At 37.1% G+C, this 27,466-nt stretch overlaps 1 protein-coding gene and 1 long non-coding RNA gene across 2 annotated transcripts in view; one reads left to right on the top strand and one right to left on the bottom strand.

The window, feature by feature from the left end:
• LOC142221631 (plasma membrane calcium-transporting ATPase 1-like) overlaps positions 1 to 27,466 on the top strand; it is a 192,434-nt gene that overhangs the window by 12,517 nt on the left and 152,451 nt on the right. The window lies entirely within an intron of this gene.
• LOC142221634 (uncharacterized) overlaps positions 1 to 27,466 on the bottom strand; it is a 177,006-nt gene that overhangs the window by 49,287 nt on the left and 100,253 nt on the right. The gene's annotated exons all lie outside the window — the stretch shown is intronic.

Genomic DNA, 27,466 nt, shown 5'->3' with positions numbered 1-27,466 from the left:
AACGGCATAACCTTGTATTGGTAGAGTAGGCCACTCTACCAATACAAGGTTATGCCGTTCGGCATAACTGCAAACGCAGTCTTTTCCTTAGAAGTCTCAGTCAGGGGTATTTGGAAAAAAGCATCTTTCAAATCGATGCCACTGATATATTGGGTATCCTTCAGTCGAGATAGTAACCCATTTATGTGGGGTAAAGGATAGGAGTCCTTCTTCGTAACACAATTTAACTTCCTAGAATCTAGACAAAGACGAATTTTGCCAGGCTTTCGGACATTGACAATAGGAAAACACCATGGCGAATTCGACTCCTCTATAATGTCCAACTTCAATAAACGGTCTAGTTCCTCATAAACTTTGGCCTGTCTGGGAGGTGAAAGTGGATAATGCCTACACTTAATTGGCGTTGCATCTCCCGTGTCAATATGGTGCTGTAAAAGATTTGTCCGACCAAGGCCCATCACCTCAAATGATGGAAATCTTGAGGTGACCGATTCGAGACATAAAACCTATTCCGGTGTTAATTTGTGAAAACAAGCATCCGCAAAATCAGGTTTCGATTCCAAATCAATTGTCTCAATTGCTGGTATAATTTGAGGTGCAATGGAAAATTTGCGCCAGAAATCTAACCCTAGGTACACCTCCTGACATAGTGAGGGTACTATATAAAAATCCACTTCCTTAGTCACTCCCTTATAAGTTACAGGTAATGTACAGAACCCTATGACGCAATTCTTTGATCCATCGGCAGTGGAAATTTCTGACCTGAAACGTCTTAACGCAATTTCGTTGCGTTCCAAAAATGCCAAACTGTTTTTTCCTAAGACTGACACTCTAGCACCCGAGTCCAAAAGACTATAACAAACTTCGTTGAGGATTAAAACCTTAACAAAGGGTCTTTCGTCTCGTTGTGAACACAATATAGAGGATTCCACTAACCTTCGATACATTTTCCTCTTCTTATAGCGCCGACGACAGCCTAGTATTTTCTTAGATGTATTATTAAACCACTGAGATGAATATTGACTACAAGGCGCGAAAGTCGGAATCAATGACGACTCTGCTCCATATGTAAGAATTGTTTCATTTCCTATTGTTGGCTGGGGTTCAGAGTTTTGGAACGAGAGTCCCCGGTAGTACCCTCGCTCCTCTTCCGGTTTCCCGAAGGGTGATTTCTGCAATTTACGGTGGCAACATTTCGTTCCCCACATCTATAACAGAAAAGAGTCCGAGTCTCTTCGGGACAATATATGTATGAATGTCCGAAGGAGAGACAATTCCAGCATTTAATTTGAGAATAGTCCGGTTTTCTTTGATGAAACTGCATCGCTTCTATTTGAGGATCCCCATCCACGTCGACGCTTTCGTTTTGTTCCGAATTGATCTCTATCTCATTAACGTGACGACCTACAGTCCTTGAAGGATGATGATTCCTATTCTCCCTGAGGATTCCTTCCGCTTCTCTAGCCAATTCTCTAAATGTATGTAAATCTTCTGCTTGTGAGTTAAAAAGCATCAGTTTCAATTCGGGATTAATGTTTTTCCTAATAATTCCGATAAGTTGCCTCTCCGACAATGACGTATCCATTCTAGAATTCATCGCGACAATAACGGAGTGGAAGTCATCGTATGTTTCCCGTTGGTGCTGCTTTCTTGAGTTAATTTGCATCAGGATATCGTCATCGGACGCAAATGTGGGAAATTCCCGGATTAGTTCACGTTTAATGACACGATATGGGGGATCGTTATTCTTCTTTACAAATTCCCAATACCACCTTTCCGCCTTACCGCTAAGAAAAATCTGGAAATTGGCCTCCAATTGTTCAATAGGACATTGAGTCCTATCTACCAATGTGTCAACCTTAAAAAGAAAATCAGTCACATTACCTGTACCGTCAAAATGAATTTTCCATTTCTCCAAATCGACTCTACGCCCCACTCCATGACCGATAGCACCGTCCCGAAGAATGTGCTCCCGGGCCTGAGGCACAGCGTTTGCAGTCCTCGTAGATTCACTCCGTACCGCATCGGGGTGCACTAAACCAGACACTATAGTTCTCATCGATGCCAACTCAGCCGCAAAATTCGATTGGTTTTCCCTAATTTCGTTCAATATAACCACGAGATTTGTCATATCCATCAACCCAGTAGGTTGATCCGAGGTATCGTTATCGCCAGCCATTTTCCCCCCTTCAACCGAATTCCTATCGCACTCGAAGCCGAGCAAATCGGAAATCCTACTCAAGGAGTTGTCACCAGAACCCTCTTCCTGTATCGCGTCAGAAATCGAAAAGTCCCCCTGTGGTGGATTACGGGAGCTCAAGTCCCCTACGGCAATTGGCACTGATTTTACTGGTGAACCGCTCTGACTATCACGCACTGGCAAATTTAGCCGACTCACACCAGAGCTCGTTGGCGGCAAATGTACAACCAATGTTCGAAGACCGGTTGTTATCGGTGTATCAGATAACGAATTATTATTAGATGAGTCGATCCGTTTCACACGTCCCTTAGTTATGTTTACTTTTAATGGTGAGTTCTTCGAGGGACTGCGAAGAAACATACTAGTTATACACAAAGTAGAAAATAAAAAAAAAAAACAGTTTCACTGAGGTGGACACAGGACAGTGTATGGATAATAAGTGGTTTGCACCAGAGCACTTTCAGTGAAAGATTTATATTGAAATCTAGGGTTTATGAGAAGTAAAGAAGATAAAAAACAACAAATAGGAAAGTTAAAAAAAATTACGGGCTAAACTAATTCGAAAAGATATAGGATTAAAAAAACAACTAGTGTAATCAGTTATTCAATATATTACTTCACACAGTAATTAAAATTTAAGCGCGTTTACTAATTACCGGAATTTTTAGCTGAAGCGTATGGTCGTTGACAATAGTGATTCCTATGTACGAAACTATGTGCATTTGAATCAAAATATAAATTAAATCAAAGACTATAGTTCCTAAAGTGGTTGTCTTCTTGGGTGTACTTGGTTATTTTATATGACTAAGTATACGATCTGTATATTCAGGCAAAAGTTACCTTACAATTTCGCAAAAGTAACAGACTCAGAATTTTTGCTTAGTTTGCTTAGATTCTAGACTTGTTTTTTTCACGGAACTGCATTCATATGTCCTGTAAAGATATGCATTGCTTTTATAAATCACAAATATCATAATACTTCATATATTATAAGGCTTATGCATTTCTTTATCAAAACATTTGAATTGGATGAGAAGATATGTACCATAGATATAATCTTCGACCGGTTATTCGGCTTTTGTAGCAACACCATTTCAATGCTCAAGCAGAAAAAAAATCTATGTGCCGATAATACAACTATTTATCTTTTGTTTTCGTTGGGCGCCATCTATGTTACGAGTGTGATTCTAAATTAAATTCATCATGTCGAGGAATATCGAGTGTAGGCATAATAAAGTTTATAAGGCTAGCTCAAAGTGGCTCGGTTCTTGACCCGCATAACTCGAACTCGTAAACATAGTAAAATTATGCCATTACAAAGGCCACTAGAATGAAATAAAAAAACACATCAAATAAATGCTCATACCAGCAAACCCAAGTTTAGACTATTTAGATTTGGCGACAAGGTCTGGTGTCGCCAGGAGTACTATTCACCCTCCCACTTATCATTTAAAGATACCTATGACAACCATGTGTACTCTCTTCGTGTTATGTTGCCCCATTCAGGAATTGCTATTGGACTTACATACGCTTCAGCTAACTCCGTTAATTAAAAAAAAAATATAGATCCATGTTTTAAAACAAATTATTATTAATTCCTTTGAAGAAAATAATTACAGTTTTTTATTTTTTATGATTCATATAATCTTAAATCTATACTTACAACTTATTTCTAAATTTAACATCGAATATGTATTGAATGAGATCTGTTCGTAGTCTTAATATAATTTGCAATTTAGAATCGTGGGTCTGGTTCCGAAAGTTTAGAAGAAATGAGTATTCTAATAGCGGTTGAATAGATATATATATATATATATATATATATATATCGGTTGAGCAATCCAGCAGTTTAGTTAAACTTTACATAAATTCCAGTTACAGTTGTCGTTTACTCTACCGTGAAATTCAACATTTTTTTCGGGGAGGTATACAGCTAATATGATGACATTCAAAGTAAGCGCATCGTTTTTTTGGCTTCTGTTGTCATAGCAGTATTGGTATCAAATTCTTCAATTAAGTATTTTAATTAATGATGTTTCTCCATTTTTTTTTGTTTTCTCCTTTTAAGCTGTTAGGTATTTATGAACATGGATTCTACTATGGTTTTCTTTTAAGTGTCTATACTGGTAGATAAGGCCACGTTGGAAATTACAGTGTGGTTGTTTTATTTATTATTTTATTTTTTTTTCATTTTTAATGATTTTTTTTTAACTTTAGTCTTAATGTTTTTTTCTTTAAGTTTATATCATGAATTCAATATAATTCTGTCATATTATGATGACTGTGTTTAAAAAAAAGCACTAAAGAAGTTTCTTTTCAGTACGCTGATTATATCTTCTTTTGATATTATTGTCTTTAACTTTAGTTTTAATGTTTGTAACGTTGATACAAAGAATTAAATATAAGTCTTTCATTGTATGATGACTGCACGTGCTTAAAAAAAACCACTAAAAATGTACAATTTTTTTTGACTTCTTTCCTAGCCTGTGACCACTCAACTGACTCGTTCTTTTTTTTTCTCAATACCTCGTCAATAATACCCTCCAACAAACGGTACATGTCAAAAATCAGAAAACTATGTATAGGCCTATAAGACCAGCTCATGACAGCAACACGAAGAGAGGTTTAGCAAAAAAAAAAAACGCGCCAAAACCACTAATACAATCATCGTTATGGCAATGCAAATAAATCTTCCACGAGAGAAAATTCTCATTCTCTCTATTCCGAAATTAAAATCACGCATCGGATAGTTATCTATTGTTTAGGGTATGCCGCTTACAAAAATCTATGAAAATGCAATGTGTCCTAGATCGGTAAAATCCCCAACAAATGATTTACCATCTCCATCACAGCTTTTAATGTCTAGAAATTTAAGAATGAATATTCCGGTAACACCATTGAAACTGAAACCAATAATAGTGAAATTTTCCGAATATAAGAATTGTTTTGATAAAAATAAGGAAAGATCCAATAGATATTATAATGCAAATAGGAAGGATTTATCCACATTTAAGGAAGGAGATTTGATATATTTTAAGAAGAATCCAAAATTTAATTTGGTGTCGGGTAAAGTTATTAAAATTATGCCAAGCGGAAGATCATATGTTGTTGAGGGTGAAAACGGTGTTAGGTATAGGCGAAACAGAATTCACTTGATTCCAAGAAAAGATGCTACTGATTCCAGTGCATACGTGAGAAATATGATACCTATTTTATCCGATTTTTCTTCAGATATATCTAGTCGGCAACAAGAAGCGAATAGTTCTTCTGAAATGTTTCATAATGCACACACTGAGGAAAATCGAAACCGTTCAAATCAGAATGATGTAAGCCAAGAAGTTGTCGATCAGAATACATCATTATTGAATCAACCATATGTAACAAGATCTGGTAGAGTTGTTAGGACACCAAGACAATACATGGATTAAATCAATCAATTTTCCAATGAGTATTAATATTGTATTTTGAATTCATTAAATCATTAAATTTTTTTTTAAATTAAATCTTAAGGAAAGGGATGTTACATGATTATGAACACGTATCTTGTATACCATCACCAGTCATGTGCCATCTCTGATATTACTATGAGTTACCCATAATTAGTGATTACTTTTATAATAGATCATAGTTACGAATAAGTATCACTAGTACAATATATGTATGTATGTATTGTTAAGCTCCACAATAAAGTATACACTTGTAGAGTTAACATCGTCTCGTCTTCTCTTTTACCAAATATAACAATAGGTTGCATATATGTGAATTTCGAGTAAATGTGAATTTCTAGTTTCCATGGTAATTGTCAAACTAAAACATATCAACCCGGTGTGAACGGTGCAACGTTTTGGAAAAACGAATGAGGAAAACGAGTCGGTGGGAACATAGCATAAGACACAACTGTTTTTGAAGATCATATCTGTTTATAAAATCTTCCAAAGTCATTATTATGGTTTTGCTTTATACGGACGATATCTGCTCGACTTCGGGCCACTTTAAAAAAAAACTATCAACCATCACAAAATAGTAATTTCCCCTGACAGGCCCAGCAATGTCAATATGAAGTCTTTCCAAAATAGACTGTGGAATGGGCCAGGAGCTCAATGTAGTTTTTTTCGGTGAATTTGAAGCTGAAGCGCAACCATAACATTTGGATACAAATTCTTTTATATCGCTGTCTATTTGTGGCCAATAAACGTAAGATCTGCCAATAGTTTTCATGCGTCCAATACATTGATGACCACGATGTATTTTAAACTTAAACCGCACACTAGATATGCTAGTGTTCTCGAGACGTCAGATATCACTCCTGATATCTGCTATAACGGGTCGCTGCCTGATAGGCGATTTTGCAAAAACTATTGGCGTGAAGTATAATAACTATTGTATGAGCTGTCCTGATGCGGAGGAAAAGGAATCAATTAAACACCTCTTGTGTGAGTGTCCAGCATTTTGTGTAAAGCGCAAGCAACTTTTAGGAGCATATAGCTTCAGATTACTGGCGGATCTGGAAAACGTTAACTTAAGCAGTCTGCTAATGATTTTGGAACAATCTGGTTGGTTCAATAATCAAGAAGGTTCAGCGGTTAAAACTAGAAGTGCCCATATGTAATAGGTACTTTTAGTTAATGTGGTATCACAATGGACTGAATAGTCTATGTGAGCCTGAATCTTAATCGGGCTGCCACTTTAACCTAACCTAACCTAACCTAACGATGTAATTCTTGCAAAATATTCTCTTTTAATCCACTTGGTATTACAACCCGGTCCGCGTACATCAAACAATCATCAACTAAAGACAATGACTCCTTTCGATATAAAATTGACGAACCTCGTCATCCAAAAATTTAGCATTACTAGGCCATCCATTTTGTGCAAAATCGAGAACCTTTTTAAGAACTAGATCGTCCTTTGTTACTTCTACAATTTGTTTCTTTGTTATTGGAAGTTGTGAAATGTTTTCGTTCAATATAACTTTGATTTCGTTCTCCATAGATATGGTAGATACCACAAAATCTTCGTCCACTGATCTATTTGACATCAATCTTGATAATACATCAACATTCCCGAAATCTTTAATATTCACATACTGTATATCAAAATCATAACTCATCATAGTCAGTGCCCATCTTTGTAGTCTGTTAGCAACGTGCGTCGGACCCTTCTTAGATCCAAAAATAGCTAACAAAGGTTTATGATCTGTTAGTAATGAAAATTTACGACCATAAATCATTTTGTGAAATTTCGTACAGACGCATACTATGGCAAGTGCCTCCTTTTCAATTTGACTGACTGAAATTACCTTGTTCGAACCGTCAGGCATTGTATGGGAAATTTGGGCACCAATACCAACTGTTGAAGCATCTGCTCCAATCGTAACTGGCAATTCTGGGTTATAATGAGTCAGCAAAAGATCTGACGATAGTAATTTCTTGAATTCGTTGAACGATTGTTTATAATTTTCGTCCCATGTATATTTAATATCCTTCTTAAGAAGTTCGCATAAAGGATGGCCTAATTGTCTCATTTGGGAAATAAATTTACCATAATAATTTACTGCCCTAAAAGCGATCTAAGTTCAGACACATTCTTTGATCTTGGTAGCTCTCGTATAGCTTGAGTTTTCATTGGATCAGGATAGATGTCGTTAGCATCTAAAATATGACCAAGATATTTGATGGATGTCTTGAAAACGTCACATTTCTCCCAGTTTACAGTCAACCCATAATCTTGGAAACGTTCCATGACTTCCACCACTAATTGATAATTTTATTCGACAGTTGGAGTAGCGATAATTATATCATATAACATTGTCCAATCCATTTAAAATCCGTTCCATTGCCTGTTGAAACGCCCCAGGAGCCGACACACACTGTGTCCGCTGCGGCAATAAATCATTTTGGACCTGCTCTCCGATTTTGATGATTTTTGCACAGTTGGTTAAACTATATTACAAAGGTCATGTGTGTAAAATTTTATGCAAATATCTCCATTGGTTTTCTGTCCCGAGCAGCGCAAAGTTGACATATGTGAACAAGTCTCAAATAGGTTAGTTTTCTATGTCATATTTAAAACATTGTTACTTATAAACTATACACCGAGTGTACCTTATAGAAATTTTTTTCACTTTAAATAGGCATCAAGCATTATGTAAATTAAAAAAAAAATAAAAATTGAAAAAAACAAATTATTTTTTTTTTTATTTTGGGCCAAAAAAGATAAACATTTATGATTTTCCGTTAAACTTTTAGTTGTGTGCGAAGCAGTGCGAAACATGGAGTCCTATACCAAATTAAAGCAGAGGGTCTCAGCTAACAGATTCAAAAAAAAATTGTGCCCAAATTTGCCCGCGGCCAAAAAAACAATGGAAAACCAAAAAATTACAGTAAAAAATATGCGTTATGCGTTATTTTACGAGTGCATCAACAACTGCGCACTCTTTCTTTCGTTACTGCTTGTTGTTGTTTTGCCTGTGTACATGTCTATTACTATAAATAGTATATTTGTAATATAATTGTGTATAAAGTGCTCGTACACTGAAATTCAAATCATATCAGTTATTATTTTTTTTAAATAAATGTTTACATACCATAATGAAAACTTGAGCATGAGTTGGGCTCGAACTCCAGATGTTCGCACACCAGCCGCCAACTCTATCCACTGAGCTATTAAAGACGTTGGGATTGAATGAATAATAACGTCACTTATTATTACTATTACACGCAATGTGTAGAGTCTTTTAAAATTGTAGCAGTTCTTATAGTCATTCTAAAAATAGAACCTATGTTGATGTGCATTTTATTTTTGCAAAATTAAAAAAAATATAACGCTATATTTCTTACAACAACAACAATCATTGATCATTGGTGGCATCGATTTTGTCATTTGTTTATGCTCTTTACTTCTTTGTCATTCCCAATTGTAGTTGGTAAAGTAATAAGTGAGTGTTTATTAAGCAATTAAAGCAAATTTCTTAAAAACAATGGAAAAGTCAAAAATATCTTTCAGAACGCTCTCGGAAATTGTTGTTAAATGTAAAAAAGATATTGATCTTATAATTGGTGAAGTTTTCGCGAATTATAAAAGCGCGTCTGAAATAAATCAAGAAAAGTTCAGTCGGTTTTTGAAACAAACATTCATGCCTCAATTTTTAAAGAAGTGGAACAAGAGTCATCGTACTTCGTCAAGATTTTATAGTGATAATGAAGAATGGCTAACACACTCTTATACGTTGACTGATGACGTAGTGGATGATACAGTGGATGACGAAGAGCAAACCCAGTCTACTCCTGGTAAACGTGGTCGTCCAAAGAAAACCTTTGAAGAGAGCAATGAAAGAACGAAAAGGAAAAAGCTGACTACATTTTGTGAAGACAACTCTGAAGGTATCATATTATCTGCTGCCAAAAAAATTGGAGACAAAAATGAAGTTCAAAAATGTTTTAGTCCTGAAAAAGCACTTAGTCTAATTGTTGATGCTTCATTGACAATACACCAGTATGAAATACTGCGAAGATCAGCAAAAGATATTGGTTGTAATATATATCCAAGCTACAAAAAAGTTTTGGCGGCCAAAAAAAGTGTTATCCAGCAAACGTTATAGTAGAGGAAAATTTAAGCAAAGTTAGTTTGCAGGATCTTTTGGATCACACGGCAGTTAGACTGATGAAGTCAAAATCCGAAAATGAAGTAGCATCATTTCCAAAATATATGCAACTCATGAGTAAATGGGGATGTGATGGCTCATCAGATGTGAAAATGTTGTTAATAAATTAAATAGAGTGAACTGTACAATTCTTGTATGGGGGTTGTATGGGGGACGGGTGTTACAGTGGGCTGATTTTCTTCATATTTTCAAAACAGCATTTAATAGATGCTGTATGCATTTTTGCGAAAAATAAACATTCTAGTTATAAATTTACAGAAGATATGGCATTTTTGAAATATCATTTGTATGGTAGGTGGGCGATGGGCGTGGTCAATGTTGAAGAAATAATTTTTTTTTAAAAGGTGTTGCATAGATATGTTCTTCCAGCAATTTTCAGGAAATTTGTAGCAATAGTTAATTTTTAACAGCCAAAAATGATTTTAGTTTGTATGGGCGGTGGGCGATGGGCGTGGTCAATTTTGTCGATACTTTGAAATTTTCTTAATTCTATTATATTAGGAACTCGTGCCAAATTTCATTACTCTCGTACAACTCCTTCTATTTTTGGCCATCGAATGTATGGGAAGGACACACTGTGCGACATAATACCAAATGGTAATCGATTACATGCGTGGGAGCCACCGTGGTGCAATGGTTAGCGTGCCCGCCTTGCATACACAAGGTCGTGGGTTCGATTCCTGCTTCGACCGAACACCAAAAAGTTTTTCAGCGATGGGTTATCCCACCTCAGTAATGCTGGTGACATTTCTGAGGGTTTCAAAGCTTCTCTAAGTGGTTTCACTGCAATGTGGAACACTGTTCGGACTCGGCTATAAAAAGGAGGACCCTTGTCATTGAGCTTAACATGGAATCGGGCAGTGATAAGAGAGAAGTTCATTAATGTGGTATCACAATGGGCTGAATAGTCTAAATGAGCCCGATACATCGGGCTGCCACCTAACCTAACCTAACCTTAAATGCGTATAATCCTTTATGTGTGTTTACGATAAGAATTTTCTTTGAGTTATCATCAACTTCGAATTGAGGATACGCATCTGGCAAGTCTATAGTACTAAACACTTTAACATACAGTTGTGCATTTTAGAAAAAATGTCATAGATGTGTGGTATCGGATATTGATTTTTCCGGAGACATGCGTTTAATCCCGTTGAGTAATACCGACATATGCGAATTTTATTGTGGGTTATAATATTAGCACGTTCAAGGCGGTTCAGTTCCTCCTCCCCAATTGGTAACATAGCATACGGAACAGACCTCTTTGGTTTAAAAACGGGTTTACTATCAGGGATCAGTTCTAGATTTATCTTGAACTTTTTGCAATCCGTATCTAATAATCCGTATCTATTTTTGATTGGATATTGAGACAAAACTATGTTATTGGTTTAGACCATAGAGCAAATTTATCGTATAGGTCTATTCCAAAAACATTTAGTATTGAATAACGTGCAGCATATATGATTGACTGAACAGATCTGTTGCAAAATTCAATATTTGCCGAAAATTCCCCTATTAAATCTATGCAATCAATGTTGTTGTAACAGTTTATTGTGATTTCAACCATTTTTATGTTATACGCTTTGGTACTTCAGCTTGTGAAACTCTGTGACTCACGAAATTAATTGATCCAATTAATTTTTAATTGAAATGTCTTCAATCACAGAAATGATAGTATCAATTAAAAAATCAATTTAAGGTCAATTAAAAAGTTCATTGATCCAATTAAAAAATTAATTGATACTATTATTTTTGTGATTGATTTTTGTTTCAATTAAAAAATTTTTTGAATCAATTAAATTTTTAATTGAATATTTTTTAAAACTCAATTAAAATTTTAATTGGAAAAATGTTCGTGAATTTTTTTGGTGTGTAGGTAGTTAACAAGGTTTCTTTGTCCGCACCCCAAGTACTGCCGGCAAGTGACTTGAGGACCTTGTTTCTACCACGGAGCTTATTACAAATTGCAGTGGCATGGGCAGACGACCTGAAAAGGCTGTCGAATGTGACAGCCAAGAATCTTGGGGTAATTTGTGGTCGGAATTATTTCGCCATCGAAACTAATATTCAACTGCCTGCGCACTAAACGATCGCAGATGTAATCAACATTGGGCCCAGATGCCAAGATTGTACAGTCATCCGCATATGATACAATCTCGACGCCGTCAGGTGGGCGTGGAATCGAGGACAGGTAGAGGTTAAACAGTGCCGGAGATATCACCCCACCCTGGGGAACTCCCTGTTTAACTCAACGGGGTTTTGACTTTTTGTCCCTGAATTTCACGTACGACTGGCGTCCACACATATAATTCAGCACCCAACGTTTCACTCCTGCCGGTATGGACGTATTCTCGATGTCCTCAAATAATGTGGCATGGTTGACCGTATCGATAGGTCAAGCGCCACGAGGACCGTCCTATGACACGGCCTGGGCTGATTAAGTCCCTTATTGATATGTGTCGAAATGGCATGTAAGGCTGTCGTCGTACTGTGTACCTTACGGAATCCATGTTGATGGTGGGCAGCGGGAAAATTCTCCACAAGGCTAGGGAGGAGTAGTGCCTCAAGTGTCTTGGCTACTGGGGAGAGAAGGGATATCGGTCTGTACGATTCACCTTTACTCGAATCTTTGCCTGGTTTCAGTGGTGGAATCACCCTTCCCATCTTCCAGACATCGGGTATAATGAGTGATTCTAAGGACAAATTGAGGAGTCTGGTCAGGTACTCAACTCCCAGTATTCCCAGATGCTTCAACATTAGCATTGAAATTCCGTCGGGGCCCAGCGCCTTAAATGGTTTCGCGCTGTTGATGACACTGGTAACTTCGGCTGCAGTAAATTGTGGTGTGTCGTCGGCGCGGAGACCACGTATGCGACGTGTGGCTCTCCTTTTCGCTCTACCACTCTCGGGATGCTCGACAAACTGTCGGTTGAAGTATTTGGCGCATCTCTTCGGATCAGTCACAGTCACGTCGCCAAAGGTGACTGAAATCCATCCCATCATCCCTTGTAGCGGGGTTCGATAGGGCTCTAACTGTTGACCACAATTTACCAGTCCCTGTGCCTAAGTTACATTGCTTCAGGTGCTCTAACCAAGTGTTTCGCTTGTGCTCGTCGACTTACTAATCTCTAGATTTAGTTCTCTGAATCTAGGATCAGCAGGATTAGCACGACGGCGTTCATCGCGCTCGTCTGCGAGTCCCGCCGCTTCGGCTGGGAAGTTGGGCCTCACTTGGGCAATTCGACCAGCGGGTATGAAGCGAGCGGCTGCTGCGTTGATGATGTCCCGGAACGCCCTCTGGGCAACATAAATATGAGAGGGGGACGGGAGCTCACTGAAGCCGCGATCGGTGAATTCTCTGAAGCCGACCCAGTTGGCTTTCTTTTGATTAATAAACGTCCGGCGTTCAGAGGTTATGAAATCCGAGGGTGGGTTGATGGTGAGAATTATGGGGAGGTGGTCCGATCCCAATGAAATTAATGTGTGTGAAGATAAATTCGAATTTGAAATTTGCAGCAAAAACTTAGCCGAGACACAAACCAGCACCAAAAATATTTTTCAAATTCGAATTTAGGATTTCAAATTCGAATTTGGATTTTTAGTATTTGGCTTATTATTTAAAAATAGAGACTAGGCTCATTGGAAAGGGCTTGAGCTCAGCTTTCATACCCACGGAAGTCTTCATTAGAAAAGTATTTGTGAAAAGCGGAAATTTGAAAATGCTTTTTCAACAAATTTTTACAACGGAGCCCACTGTGCCAAAACTAAGCCGCGTGCGATATAGAGACTAGGCTCATTGGAAAGGGTTTGAGCTCAGCTTTCATACCCACGAAAGTCTTCATTAGAAAAGTATTTGTGAAAAGTGGAAATTTGAAAACAAAATTTTCAACAAATTTTTACAACGGGCCCACTGTGCCAAAACTAAGCCGCGTGCGATATAGAGACTAGGCTCATTGGAAAGGGCTTGAGCTCAGCTTTCATAAAGTCTTAATTAGAAAAGTATTTGTGAAAAGCAAAAATTTGAAAACAAAAATTTCAACAAATTTTTCCAACGGCCCCATTGTGCCAAAACTGTGCCGCGTGCGGTATAGAGACTAGGCTCATTGGAAAGGGCTTGAGCTCACCTTTCAGACCCACAATAGTCTTCACCATATAGATGTAATTAAATTTTAAAGTTTTATTTAAAGGATAAACAATTTCTCAATATTCTTTTTTGTATACACACAAAATTTTTTTTTTTTTAATTCAATCACGAAATTAATTGATACATTTAATTATTTAATTGAAATTTCTTAAATCACAAAAATGGCATTAAAAAAATTAATTGATGTTAAGAGCAAATTTGAATTAATTTTTTAAATGACTAAATTAAAAATTTAATTGATGTTGATTGCAAAACTCAATTAATTTTTTCATTAAAAAGTTAATTGTATCAATTAGTTTTTTACTTAAAAATTTTAAGATTGTTAATTAATTTAATGTTTCCATCTTGATTAAAAAGTTAATTGCATCAGTTAATTTATTAATTGGAAAATTTTTCAACTTCTATCAACTTTTTCAAAGGAAATGTGTTGAAGATATTTTTTCTGCGTAGGACTCACACTTTGGGAACAGCTGATATTTATCAATAAACTTTTATGTTCACTGCGTTTGAATGCGAAAAACAAAATTTTGATATATCGCAAAATCAATTGCTCCAATCAATTTTTAACTAAATTTTTTTCTATCACGAAAATGATAATATCAATCATCTATAACAACTAAAAAATTAGTTGTTCCAATTCAATTTTGCAATTGAATTTGGTTTTAACTAAATAAATAATGAAATCAATTAAATTGTGATTAAATAGATTTTAAATTAAATTATTAATTAAAACTTTAATTTAAAATATATTGGTGGTATTTTTGCTGCGTGATGAAGATTTTGTTGATTCGCGGTTCCGAATCGCAAAATTAATTATTCAATTAAATCCAATTGATTCCATTAAAAGTGTAATTGATTACGATTGCAAAACACTATTTTTTCACTGAAGCAATTTTATTTTTATTGAAATTGCTTACATAAAGAAGTAGATAGCATCAATCACAAATTACAAAAATACTTAATTAATTCGGAATTTACAATCAATTGTAGTGTTGATTCAATTAATTTTTAAATTATGCCAATAAACTGTTTATTGTATCATTACTCATTTATAATTAATTAAACTACAAATAAATAATAGTGTCGATTAATTTTTTAATTGGTTCAATAAAAAAAGTAAACAAATTTTTTTGTGCAAAAACCTAAAAATTAATTAAAAACTCATAGTAGACCATACACAGAAAAAATACTACCAACGTATTTCCAATTAAACTTTTAACTGATCAATCACGATAGTATTAATCATAGAAGTAATTAGAAATAAAAAATATTCTTGGTTAAAAAAGCAATTGTTTTCTTCGGCACTTTCACTTAAATTTTAATTGCTTCAATTAAAAATTTGATTGATTTTGGTAGAAAACTAAATTTTTTATTAGAGACAATCATTTCTATATATAATAATCATTTCAATATAATATAATTTTCTATTATTTATTTATTTATAATTATTTTACCAGCCGAGGAAATATTTTTTTGCAATTGTTTAAGAGTTTATATTTTTTATATTTATTATTATATAATAGGCTTAAATTATTTAATGAACTGCCAATTGAATTAAAAAATGAAAACAACATACATTTCTTAAAAAAGCGCTCATTTTGTATGTAAAACAAAATGTTGAACCTGTAATGTCAAATTACCAAATTAAATAAACAAAATAATATCAAATTTAATTTAATAATTTAACGAAGTATTGTTTAAAATTAGGCATGTTATGCTAAATAATGGATTTATTTATTTTCAATATGATATTTCTTTTTAAATTTGATTTTCATATTTGCGCTCTTCACAAATACTTTTCTAATGAAGACTTTCATGGGTATGAAAGCTGAGCTCAAGCCCTTTCCAATGAGCCTAGTCTCTATATCGCACGCGGCTTAGTTTTGGCACAGTGGGCCCGTTGTAAAAATTTGTTGAAATTTTGTTTTCAAATTTCCACTTTTCACAAATACTTTTCTAATGAAGTCTTCCATGGGTATGAAAGCTGAGCTCAAGCCCTTTCCAATGAGCCTAGTATCTATATCGCACGCGGCTTAGTTTTGGCACAGTGGGCTCCGTTGTAAAAATTTGTTGAAAAAGCATTTTCAAATTTCCGTTTTTCACAAATACTTTTCTAATGAAGAATTTCATGGGTATGAAAGCTGAGCTCAAGCCCTTTCCAATGAGCCTAGTCTCTATATCGCACGCGGCTTAGTTTTGGCACAGTGGGCCCGTTGTAAAAATTTGTTGAAATTTTGTTTTCAAATTTCCACTTTTCACAAATACTTTTCTAATGAAGTCTTCCATGGGTATGAAAGCTGAGCTCAAGCCCTTTCCAATGAGCCTAGTCTCTATACCGCACGCGGCACAGTTTTGGCACAACGGGGCCGTTGGAAAAATTTATTGAAAATTTTGTTTTCAAATTTTCGCTTTTCACAAATACTTTTCTAATTAAGACTTTTGTGATTATGAAAGCTGAGCTCAAGCCCTTTCCAATGAGCCTAGTCTCTATATCGCACGCGGCTTAGTTTTGGCACAGTGGGCCCGTTGTAAAAATTTGTTGAAAATTTTGTTTTCAAATTTCCGCTTTTCACAAATACTTTTCTAATGAAGAATTCCGTGGGTATGAAAGCTGAGCTCAAGCCCTTTCCAATGAGCCTAGTCTCTATATCGCACGCGGCTTAGTTTTGGCACAGTGGGCCCGTTGTAAAAATTTGTTGAAAATTTTGTTTTCAAATTTTCGCTTTTCACAAATACTTTTCTAATGAAGACTTCCGTGGGTATGAAAGCTGAGCTCAAGCCCTTTCCAATGAGCCTAGTCTCTATATCGCACGCGGCTTAGTTTTGGCACCGTGGGTCCGTTGTAAAAATTTGTTGAAAATTTTGTTTTCAAATTTTCGCTTTTCACAAATACTTTTCTAATGAAGACTTTTGTGATTATGAAAGCTGAGCTCAAGCCCTTTCCAATGAGCCTAGTCTCTATATCGCACGCTGATTAATTTTGGCACAGTGGGCCCGTTGTAAAAATTTGTTGAAAATTTTGTTTTCAAATTTTCGCTTTTCACAAATACTTTTCTAATGAAGACTTTTGTGATTATGAAAGCTGAGCTCAAGCCCTTTCCAATGAGCCTAGTCTCTATATCGCACGCGGCTTAGTTTTGGCACAGTGGGTCCGTTGTAAAAATTTGTTGAAAATTTTGTTTTCAAATTTTCGCTTTTCACAAATACTTTTCTAATGAAGACTTTTGTGATTATGAAAGCTGAGCTCAAGCCCTTTCCAATGAGCCTAGTCTCTATATCGCACGCGGCTTAGTTTTGGCACAGTGGGCCCGTTGTTAAAATTTGTTGAAAATGTTTTCAAATTTTCGCTTTTCACAAATACTTTTCTAATGAAGACTTTCGTTGGTATGAAAGCTGAGCTCAAGCCCTTTCTAATGAGCCTAGTCTCTATACCGCACGCGGCTTAGTTTTGGCACAGTGGGCTCCGTTGTAAAAATTTGTTGAAAAAGCATTTTCAAATTTCCGCTTTTCACAAATACTTTTCTAATTAAGACTTTTGTGGAAATGAAAGCTGAGCTCAAGCCCTTTCCAATGAGCCTAGTCTCTATACCGCACGCGGCTTAGTTTTGGCACAGTGGGCTCCGTTGTAAAAGTTTGTTGAAAAAGCATTTTCAAATTTCCGCTTTTCACAAATACTTTTCTAACGAAGACTTTTGTGATTATGAAAGCTGAGCTCAAGCCCTTTCCAATGAGCCTAGTCTCTATATCGCACGGGGGTTAATTTTGGCACAGTGGGCCCGTTGTAAAAATTTGTTGAAAATTTTGTTTTCAAATTTTCGCTTTTCACAAACACTTTTCTAATGAAGACTTTTGTGATTATGAAAGCTGAGCTCAAACCCTTTCCAATGCGCCTAGTCTCTATATCGCACGCGGCTTAGTTTTGGCACAGTGGGCCCGTTGTAAAAATTTGTTGAACATTTTGTTTTCAAATTTTCGCTTTTCACAATACTTTTCTAATGAAGACTTTTGTGATTATGAAAGCTGAGCTCAAGCCCTTTTCAATGAGCCTACTCTCTACATCGCACGCGGCTTAGGTTTTAAATAATAAGCCAAATACGAAAAATCCAAATTCGAATTTGAAATCCTAAATTCGAATTCGAGAAATATGTTTGGTGCTGGTTTGTGTCTCGGCTAAGTTTTTGCTGCAAATTTCAAATTCGAATTTATCTTCACACACATTCTGGTCATTACCTAGTAGAGAATGCCAAAGTTCGTGGTGGGTATTAAAGTCTCCTAGAACCAATCGGTTATGCCCGCACAACAGCCACTCAATGTTTGGGCTATAACCTGGAGCACAGCTACCAACCGGCGGTATATACACATTGTATAGCTCTATATCGGCAGCCCCAGACTTGACTGCTACCCCCATACATTCCATATACGGGTCACTAGTGTCTGGCACAAGCGGGATAGGTCTATACTGCACGGAACGGTGTAATATGAAAGCCAGGCCACCACCTTCACTTCTCGTGCGATCCTTTCGAAGTACATTGTATCCATCAAAATGGCGTAGGCTGCAGGTGGAATTAGTTTCCTGGATCGCCGCGACCCTTATCCTTTTCCGATTCATAAAGTCCACGATCTCGCTAATCTTACCCCGGAGCCCGTTGCAATTAAATTGCAAAAACGATACACTATCCGGAACTGGAACAACAATATTGGGTGTAAGATGCTGCGGCGGAGTATATTGTTGTACGGGAGATGTCGGGAGAGTCCAATAGTCAGACGACCCGCTGCTGCTATCGCTGGCACAACATCCTGCCACGTAGTTAGTATGACTATACTCCAGCAGCGATGTTAAGCCGGAGCAGTTCCGGAAGTGCACCCACTCCAAGCACCGGTTACACCTGACCGAAACCGAACGGTGGTGGATCAGGTTTCAGCAGACTGAACAATACCATGGTCCGGGGTTCTCCTCTGTCCCGGCTCGGACCAACAGCAAACGGGATGCACCTTCTCCAACACAAAAAGACGGACGAAACAACACGTACACTGATGTGGAAGCCGCTGGCCAATGGATGGGGTCCATCGGGTCGATCCGGTACACAGAACCCGCCGCCGTGGGATCGCTATGCAATTAATTGCTCGAAGCATCTGTAGCATTTCTATGACATTTGGAAAGTGAAGGACTATTTAATCTTACCCAATTCTGTTCCTATATAATTGTGACATCTGAAGCAGTATCGAATTGAAGTTGAAGTCCTCTACCACAAATGCTGACGGTAATATATTTTCTTGAAGTGTTTGGTTGCTGAATTTGATTTACCTGATCCATGCTAATAATTGATACCATTTCGGAAGAAACTATTCTTCTGCCATTATTTTTCGTATCATTATAATATGACTTATGGCTATTATTGTTTCCAAAACAGGCACAATATCCATCGTTGTGAGCTATTCTATTACAAAGTTTGCATTTGTGATCCGAAAAAGGGCAATTTTTAACGTTTCGGTGTGTCTTTTTTTAAATGTTAAATTAAATTTAATTTTGATACATATTGTCTATGTACTTTATTTTCTTGAGTGTCGACACTTGAAGGTAACTCTGTAGGTGATTGAGCGCCTAGTTGAACATCTTCTTTAAGAGATTTATATCGTTGAGCTTCTTCAACTGGCTTATCCAGTGTCAGCGTATCAGCATCGTTCTCCATTAACGCCAAAAGTTTGGAACGTAGGTCAGCCTCCAGAGAGGACTTAAGACCAATAATAAAAATTAAGCGTTTCAATTCCATAGACGTCACTTAGACTATTCAGTCCATTGTGATACCACATTGGTGAACTTCTCTCTTATCACTGAGTGCTGCCCGATTCCACGTTAAGCTCAATGACAAGGGACCTCCTTTTTATAGACGAGTCCGAACGCCGTTCCACATTGCAGTGAAACCACTTAGAGAAGCTTTGAAACCCTCAGAAATGTCACCAGCATTACTGAGGTGGGATAATCCACCGCTGAAAAACTTTTTTTGGTGTTCGGTCGAAGCAGGAATCGAACCCACGACCTTGTGTATGCAAGGCGGGCATGCTAACCATTGCACCACGGTGGCTCCCTAATTTTCGAAGTAGCAGCCGAACTTTAGCACTATCATCCAAACTCTTAGCATCCTCGCTAAAATGTTCTTCGAAACGTGCAAACCAACTTGAAAATGTTAAGTTATCTGCAGGTTCATAACGGAATTCTTGAATGTTCCTGGAAATAATATCCATCAATGCCTCTTGATGCTGTGGAACTGACGTATCTGGAGAAATTTGTGTTTGTCTTGTTGTTGTGCCATCAACTGGGCTAGAATATTTTCTAAAGTAGCCATCGCGTAGACTCGATCCCATCCTCGTCGCCAATTGTTACAAACGTTGCCGTAAAATGAAAAACGATGTTATGTTTTCGATTTAAATTCCAAAAACTCAATTTTCTTTTCATTTTCCAAACAAGAAAAACAACCCAAGCAAAGACTACTCAGTCTAAAAAAATACTTAAATCTAGCATCATCCAATTATTCAAAAAGTCATGACTACTACGATTAGGAATCGTTCAAAGTATTGTTCCAACAAAAATTTTTACAAAAATTTATATAGAAATAAAATTTTGACAGAAATTTCTTTAGAAATACAATTTTGACAAAATTTTCTAAAAAAAAATTGACAAAATTTTCTAAAAAAATTGACAAAATTTACTAAAAAAATACCAAACTTTCTATAGAAAAAAAATTACAACATTTTTGTTTGGTAGATTTTTGATAAAATTTTCTCCAAATGTTGGTAGATTATTTTTAGTTCCAGTGGCAATCGTGCTAATGGTGCGGAAATTGCCCCTAGAGTTCATCGCTATTTTTGGTGGTCTTTGGTGTAATTCTATTCTCAATGGGATTGAGATCGGGGTTTGTGGTTGCCATTCGAGCATTTGAATACTTTGCTCGGACAATCATTTCTTTACTATTTTGTAAGTATGCTTGTGTTTGCCGTCTTCTTGAAAAACAAAACAGGTAATGCTTGTTGTTCATTATTTGATTAACATGGTGTTTTGGAGACATTGTCATTATCAGTAATTTTCTTTTGCATCAGATGGAAAACGGGTTATTTTTGTTTCGTCTGACTATTTAACTTACTTCCAGTCATCAATGGTTATTATTCAACCGTCGAACTGAACGGACGTGTTTTCTAATAGCGGAGTATTTCATCGTAATAAGTACTTATTACGAATTTCACGTGTGGTGGAAATAATAAACCACCATGCAGCGAAATTCAAAGTCATCCACTGGGGTGCTAACTTCAGGGCCCAGTGGACGGGTAACGACTGAAGTTATAAATTTGGGCAGCGACCAAGAGTCAGGCCCAATTAGTCGACCTGTAGACGGGTCGACTGGCGGTGACACTTTGGCAAGTCGAACCTTTTCTAAGGTGACCACATCAAAAGGAGGCAATCCCTCTCGAAAGAGATTCAAGGAACGAAGAAATGCTTTGTTTATCCTAAAGAAATTAGGATCAGTCGACCCAAGCACGTTGTCGGCTAAGCAAAGCGATTCCTTAAAATGGGCTCAAGGAATTATTGAAGCTGGAATAAGGGAACGATCACCGGATGAGCTGCCATCCTCTAAACGGGATCAAAGATCGTTTGCCTCAGTTGCAAAAGGCAGCCTTGTGATGGCTGTTATTAATAAAGGAGCATTGGACGGTATGATTCCAAGGCAAAAATGGGGGGAAATTGAGAACGCGATGTCTGGTGTCTACTCAGAGGTGCGAAAAAAGTTTCCCGGACCAAGTCCTCGACGGCAAGATGCTGGTTGGTATCAAGGACGATATAAGTTAATAGCTTTTGCGGACCAGAGGTCTATGGATTGCTTTAAAGCTGCATTGATGCTAATTGGTGAAGTTTGGGAAGGAGCCGCTTTGGAGTTAGTCGATAAAAAAGACATACCGGCTAAACCTAGAGCACATGCATGGATACCGGCAAAACCTCCTGATCCTGAGTCAATACTAGAGAGACTAAAAGAATGTAACCCAGATCTTCCAACCGCCGATTGGAAGGTTGGTCGTTTGGATGAGGTGGATGGACCAAGACGACATGCGGTGTTTATATTAAACATAGAGTCGCTGCCACATCTAGCCCAGACCCAAGGACGTGTAAGTTATGGCTTTCATGATATCCATATGAAGGTATACAAAAGCGATCAGCCAAAGGATTCCGAAGCGGACAAGCCTCCGGTAGAGTCCGCAGTGAAAAAATCTCCTAGCGAAGCCGAAGGAGACATAAAACCTGCAGACTATGGCGAAAATCATATGCGCGAAGTTTCTACAGGCTCAAACCTCACCAAAGCTGAACCGCGGATTGTTGCGAGAGTCACCGAGATCTGTGAAGAGGAAGCCCTTGATGACTCAATTGAAGCGGCTGATGTGACGGTGGTTGAAAATTTGGATGGTTCTACGGTTCCTCCAGAGAAATCTTCACCATTGTAAGGCCGCTTGTGCTGCCTTAAAAGTTCTCCTGATGAAAGGAGACATAGATATAGTTCTTATTCAAGAACCATACATATATAAGAACAAGATCTGTGAATTAAGCACTCCGGGTTTCAAACTTTTGCATAATACCGGTAACGATATAAATCGAGCATGTATAATTGCTAAAAACGAACTAAACTTGTTTCTGCTTCCTTCATTGATCAATGGAGACACTGCCGTAGCCAGTCTAGAGATATCCAAATACAAATATTGGGTATCTTCGGTCTACATGGGACATGATAGGGAGATGCCACCCTGTGCCGTTAAGACCTTAGTTGAGGAGTCACTAAAAACAAAGACAAAACTCATTATGGGATGAGATGCAAATGCACATCATAGTATTTGGGGAAGTAGTGATACTAATGCAAGGGGAGAGTCGCTAATAGAGTTTATTTTGCGTACTAACCTGGTAGTTTGCAATAAGGGAGATACACCAACCTTCGTCACCAGGAACAGACAAGAGGTTTTGGACGTCACGTTGACCTCTCCGGAACTGAATGATAAGATATCTGAGTGGCAAGTTTTGAGGGAACATAGCTTCTCAGATCATCGCTACATCAGTTTCAGATTGGCTGTTCGTACTTCAAAGACCATATTTCCGCCAAATGTTAGGAAAGCTGATTGGAATAGGTATAGGGAATCGTTCAATTTGATGATACCGGAAATGCCAGAGACAAATATAAGCACTGTGCAAGATATCGAACTCGCAGTGGAGCGGATTACTAAGGCCTTCAAAATGTCACTGAAAGCTGCTTGCCCTAGAGGAAAGCCAAGGGGAAAAAATCGGCCGCCATGGTGGACTACGCAGTTAAGTAATATGAGGAAATCCTGCAGGAAGCTCTTTAACAAAGCAAAGTCCACAAGAGCTCCGGAGGATTGGGACACTTACAAGATGAATCTGAGAGCATATAAACGAGAACTGAAGGTCTCAACAAAACTCTTGGGATGATTACTGTAGCAGTATTGAGAATACGTCAGAGGCTTCCAGACTACGGAAGGTACTAGCATCCACTAACACCGCTCCAGGTTTCATTAAAACATCGGAGGGAAATTGGACAACGTCCAGTGAGGAGACGTTGGAGGTACTTTTGGACACACACTTCCCTGGAAATCAGACGGTTGAACCATGTTCTGGCGGTGTGACAGAGGCTCAGCGGTCATTTCCTATCGAGGAAATTGTATCGGAATCTAGAATAAAATGGGCGTTTGGCCATTCAAATCCCGCGGACCTGATGGAATTACTCCGGCGGAGTTACAAGCAGTGGCTGAAAGAATGTGTAAACTTAGCATATATTCCAGAAAAGTGGAGGGAAACAAAAGTCGTCTTCATACCTAAAGCAGGAAAAGCCTCTCACTCGAGTGCGAAGGATTTCCGACCAATCAGCTTATCCTCATTCCTACTTAAGACCCTGGAGAGGATGATAGACATGTATCTTAGAACTAGCGTGGATTCAAGTTTGCTCTCGAAACGACAGCATGCATACTCGAAGGGCAGGTCTACTGAGACCGCATTGCATGAACTAGTCAGCTTTATTGAAAGCTCACTATCTGTCAAAGAATACACAATCGTGGCGTTTCTAGACATCGAAGGGGCGTTCAATAATGTCCATCCGAGCTCGATATTAAATGGACTGACAACTCTGAATGTTGATCAAGGTATACTTAGGCTGAACTTCTAATAAAGATACGTATTTCAGCCACACTAGGGCAAGCAAACATACAAAGGTATGTGAACAGAGGCACTCCCCAAGGAGGGGTTCTATCACCTCTTCTTTGGAATGGTGCTATAAATAAACAACCTTCTGGTTTCCCTAGAAAAAGAAAGGATAAAAGTGGTGGCATACGCAGATGATGTGGCGCTAGCAGTCAGGGGAAAATTCCCATTTACAATCAGAGATATTATACAGAGAGATCTCCGGATGACTGAGAAATGGGCGAAAGATAATGGTCTTGATGTAAATCCAGCAAAGACAGAACTAGTCATGTACTGCAAAGATCGCAAAACTCCCACGGTTAGGCCCATTTCCTTAAGGGGTACTGAAATTCCCTTTGGTGAGTGTGCAAAATACCTTGGCGTTATTTTGGACAGGGAGCTGAATTTTAGGCTTAATATTGAAGAGAGGGCGAGAAAAGCCACGATAGCTTTGTACTCGTTCAAAAAGGCAATAGGGAAAAAGTTGGGACTAAAACCAAAAATTGTGCATTGGCTATACACGGCAGTGGTTAGACCTATAATGCTATATGGTGTTGTAGTCTGGTGGCCGGCACTTCAGAAACCGACTTGTTTAGATAAAGTTCAGCGTATGGCGTGCTTATGTATCTCAGACGCATTTAGTAAGACAGGAACAGACTCCCTTAATGTCATGCTACATATATTGCCTTTAGACATTTTGGCCAAACAGTCAGCTGCAACAACGGCTGTGCGGTTGCGCGAGCTATCGCTGTGGTCGGAAAAAATGTACGGTCATAGTTCGGTCCTCAAAGTAATGCCAGATGTGCCTAACGTAGTGGATTACACCCTGGCAAAACCACTTTTCGACAAAAAGTTTGAAACTCTAATTCCCAGCAGTGAGGCGTGGTGTACACAGATCCCGGGGAATAAAAGATATATAGATTTCTATACTGAAGGCTCCAAATTGAATGGACAAGTGGGCTTCGGAGTATATTCTAAAGATCTGGAAATTCGAATAGCGAAAAGATTACCTAATTACTGTAGTGTTTTTCAGGCTGAAATATTGGCAATAAGAGAGGTGGTGAATTGGCTGAGAAGTAATGTTCCAACAAATATTGACATTAATATATACTCAGACAGTCAACCTGCAATAAAATCCTTGGACTCTGTGTTCCTTAACTCGAAAACGGCCATAGACTGCCGCAAATCTCTCAACGAGATGGCTGAGCAGTACAATATTCACCTAATTTACTAATTACTGGCTGACCTGGAAAACGTTAACTTAAACAGTTTGTTAATGTTTTTGGAGCAATCTGGTTGGTTCCACAAAAGTAAATAATAGAGAAGGTTCAGTGGTTAAGACTAGAAGTGCCCATATGTACTTTTAGTTAAATGTGGTATCACAATGGACTGAATAGTCTAAGTGAGCCTGAAATTTAATCGGGCTGCCACTTTATCCTAACCTAACCTATCAATGGTCCAATCTTTGTGGGCCTAACTAGACATTTTGGATTTTTGATATATTCCTATTTGGGTTTGAAGATTAGTTTGTCCAATAAGACAATTGACTAAAACGTGAAAATCCGAAACAGCACTTTTCGCTCCATTTTGGACGAATTTTTTTTAATCTTTTCCATTATACCATTACACACCAGTAATCAGTAATAATGGGCTAATAAATAGACATATTCATCACATGTCCTAAAGTAAAATATATATTTGAATGCCTCATCATACTTAAATGAACTTGTATGATAATAAGCGTACACTAACATCATTATCCCTCCAAACATTCTCTGTGTCTTAGGATGATTGATAATTGGAATGACTATTCAATTCAATTATAATCATCATGATAATTGGAAACTATTGTCGTAAGAAGATAAAATTAATGATGCGAGAAAGTAGACAATTTTTTCTAGAATTTTTGTAAAAATTTTAATGAGTTCGGGATTTTTGGGTGAGAATGAAATGTTCTATGATGATGATGTTGATGCTATAAATAATTTTTGTTGGTAATATATTTATGGTTTGACTTTGACTTTATACATGGACGTATTTAAAGACGAAGATAATGCGTTAGCTAAAGTGAAATTGAGATCTATTGGAGTAGGTGGATTGTTCATTGAATTTTTACGCTTTATATTTCCTCATATATCGGACTTAGTCGTACATTTTATTTTCCAACGTTACCTGCATTATGAAGAAATGCCAGTGTGCACCTTAACTATACCCAAAAATTGGGTGGTTTGTAGCCCGAAGGTCAAATTTTGGACTCACTATATTAATCATTATTTGCGAGATTATTGTGAAGAGGAAAATATCAATGCAAGATTCTATACGCTTATTTGATGTACAGTCTGGTTTAGAGGGAGTCATATTACCATAGGTCATTTGGTTGGTTTCTTTGCACTTACGAAGGCCTTCCACTTGGTTCGTCATTCTACTTTATTTTTTTTTTTTTTTGAGGTGCAAGTCTAAGTTTGTTTCTATGGACGGAAGACTTGGAGCAACCCAATTCATCATAGATGACAAGTATTTGGTTTGTGTGGTTTAATCACCACATAAAAACACAAACGAAAAGAATCCCGAATGACAAAAAAGCGAATTGAATTGAAAAGAATTATTGATTCGAACTAGTTTAGAACTTTAATTTCAGCGATCCGTTCTATAAAACCAGTTCGTTTGCAAAAAAAATTTTACTGATTCAATGACGATATTAATTGAACCAATTAATTTTTTAATTGAAATGTCTTCAATCATGAAAATGTTAGTATTAATCACAGTTTTAATTGGGCGTACAAAGTACTTGATTAAAAAATTAATTTATTTCATTAGCAAATTTCAATTAATTTTTAATTGATTCAATTTCATTGAAAAATATTATTATTTTATTTATTCATTCACACACTACAAGATATACAAAGATCTTTTAAATTACAGTATGTGATTAATGTTGGTAAGATAGTAAATGTAATCTGAATTTACGAATGAATTTTCAAACTTTTTAAAAACAAGCTGCAAAATTCTAACAATAACGAAGGAAATTTTAATAACCAGAAATTTATCAATAAAAAATGAATTGATAAGTGTTTATATACATACTAGCATTATTCAGAAAAATGTTCATATAAAGCATTTTTGAATGTAGTAGCATTGTCAATAAATTGAATGGTCGCAGGTAAAGAGTTCCACAGGCGAACGGCGTTGAAAAAGAATTGCTCTTCAGATATTAGGAGCTGGTGTTGTCTTGGAATTATT

Source organism: Haematobia irritans, chromosome 1 (genome assembly GCF_050003625.1).
Source record: "Haematobia irritans isolate KBUSLIRL chromosome 1, ASM5000362v1, whole genome shotgun sequence".
Lineage (NCBI taxonomy): Eukaryota > Metazoa > Arthropoda > Insecta > Diptera > Muscidae > Haematobia > Haematobia irritans.
Note: the sequence above shows the minus strand (reverse complement) of the source record. Positions and strands in the feature narration are given on the sequence as shown.